Source organism: Arachis duranensis, unplaced genomic scaffold, assembly GCF_000817695.3.
Source record: "Arachis duranensis cultivar V14167 unplaced genomic scaffold, aradu.V14167.gnm2.J7QH unplaced_Scaffold_69888, whole genome shotgun sequence".
NCBI lineage: Eukaryota > Viridiplantae > Streptophyta > Magnoliopsida > Fabales > Fabaceae > Arachis > Arachis duranensis.
The window spans coordinates 11,999-14,480 of NW_026265043.1; positions in this window are offsets into that span (position 1 = coordinate 11,999).

A 2,482-nucleotide genomic window follows, 5' to 3' on the forward strand; every position below is an offset into this window, starting at 1 on the left:
ATAATAAAAAAATTTAAAAAGTTTAAATTTTTAAAATTAATTTATTCTATATTTGTGAAAAACTAGCATTACTCGGGGAATAAAAAAATATATTCTTGAAAAAAAATTAGGATTTCAAAAGACAAAATTTATTATTTTTCTGAATTTTCAAGATTTTATAAATTTAGTTTTTTATTTAAAATAGAAAAATAAAATAAAGTCCAACAATATTAGGAAGACAAAAAAAGATGAAAACTTTTTATTTTTAAATTCTGAAACTAATAAGATTATTTTTTTACCAACAAGTAGAAAAATAAAGAATTTTAACGATACCCAACTATAGAAAATTTTAAAAGTTTAAATTTTTAAAATTAATTTATTCTATATTTGTGAAAAAATAGCATTGTGAATAAAGAAATATATTCTTTAAAAAAATTAGGATTTTAAAAGACAAAATTTTTCATTTTTTTGAATTTTTAAATTTAAAAATTTAATTTTTATTTAAACTAAAAAAATAAAATAAATTCCACTAATATTACGAAGGCAAAAAAAAAGATGAAAACTTTTTATTTTCAAATTTTGAAACTAAAAAGATTATTTTTTTTACTAACAAGTAGAAAAATAAAGAATTTTAACAATACCCAATAATAAAAAATTTCAAAAGTTTAAATTTGTAAAATTAATTTATTCTATATTTGTGAAAAAACAGCGTTATTCGGTGAATAATAAAATATATTCTTGAAAAAAATTTAGGATTTCAAAAGACAAAATTTATTATTTTTTTTTGAAATTTTAAATTTTATAAATTTAGTTTTTTATTTAAAATAGAAAAATAAAATAAAGTCCAACAATATTAGGAAGACAAAAAAAGATGAAAACTTTTTATTTTTAAATTTTGAAACTAATAAGATTATTTTTTTACCAACAAGTAGAAAAATAAATAATTTTAATGATACCCAACTATAGAAAATTTTAAAAGTTTAAATTTTTAAAATTAATTTATTCTATATTTGTGAAAAAATAGCGTTATTTGGTGAATAAAAAAATATATTCTTGAAAAAAATTTAAGATTTCAAAAGACAAAATTTATCATTTTTTTGAATTTTTAAATTTAAAAATTTAATTTTTATTTAAAATAGAAAAATAAAATAACGTCTAGCAATAATAGGAAGACAAAAAAAAAGATAAAAAAATTTTTATTTTTAAATTTTGAAACTAAAAAGATTTTTTTTTACCAAGAAGTAGAAAAATAAAGAATTTTAACAATACCCAAAAATAATAAAAATTTCAAAAGTTTAAATTTTTAAAATTCATTTATTCTATATTTGTGAAAAAATAGCGTTATTAGGTGAATAATAAAATATATTCTTGAAAAAAATTTAGGATTTCAAAAGACAAAATTTATCATTTTTTTTTAATTTTAAATTTAAAAATTTAATTTTTTATTTAAAATAGAAAAATAAAATAAAGTCCAATAATATTAGGAAGACAAAAAAAAGATGAAAACTTTTTATTTTTAAATTTTGAAACTAAAACAATTATTTTTTTACCAAGACGTAGAAAAATAAAGAATTTCAACAATACCCAATAATAAAAAAATTTAAAAAGTTTAAATTTTTAAAATTAATTTATTCTATATTTGTGAAACATAGCGTTACACGGTGAATAAAGAAATATATTCTTAAAAAAATTTAGGATTTCTAAAGGAAAAATTTTTCATTTTTTTTAATTTTTAAACTTAAAAATTTAATTTTTTATTTAAAATAAAAAAATAAACTAAAGTCCAGCAATATTAGCAAGATAAAAAAAGATGAAAACTTTTTATTTTTAAATTTTGAAACTAAAAAGATTATTTTTTTACCAAGAAGTAGAAAAATAATGAATTTTAACAATAACCAATAATAAAAAAATTTCAAAAGTTTAAATTTGTAAAATTAATTTATTCTGTAAGACCTGGAATCCTTGAAAAGTCTTTTTATGATCAAGTCTCAAATCATATGGTTATTTATAGCCTTAATTTCAGAAATTATTTTATCAAAGGTAATTAAGGCAAGTTTTGATTTATTAGGTTTGAGATGAATTATGATTATTAACCAATTTTATAATTATTGGATTATTTTCTATATTTGAATTATAAATTTATAAGTTGTGAAATAATAAGGATTTTATATGTTTTGGACTAAGTAACCAATATTTTAAATATTAGTACTGCTATTTTGAAAAATGAAGAAATTAAGTATATTATTTCTAATTATTTGGTTGGGACATTTTATTGAAAATAATTTGCAAAAATGAGGAGCAAATAGTATTTTCCATATACAATTAGTGTTGGATTTAATTTGGGTTTCAATTACTATATTTTTCCCAATTTCATTTGAAATTACTAAAATGCCCCTAATCCTAATTTTCAAAAAATGAAACCCTAACCCAGTGACCCGCTACCCGACCCGGTTTCCTTCACTCACACTCAGCAGCAGCAGCTGCTGCCCCTCTCTACCCTAGA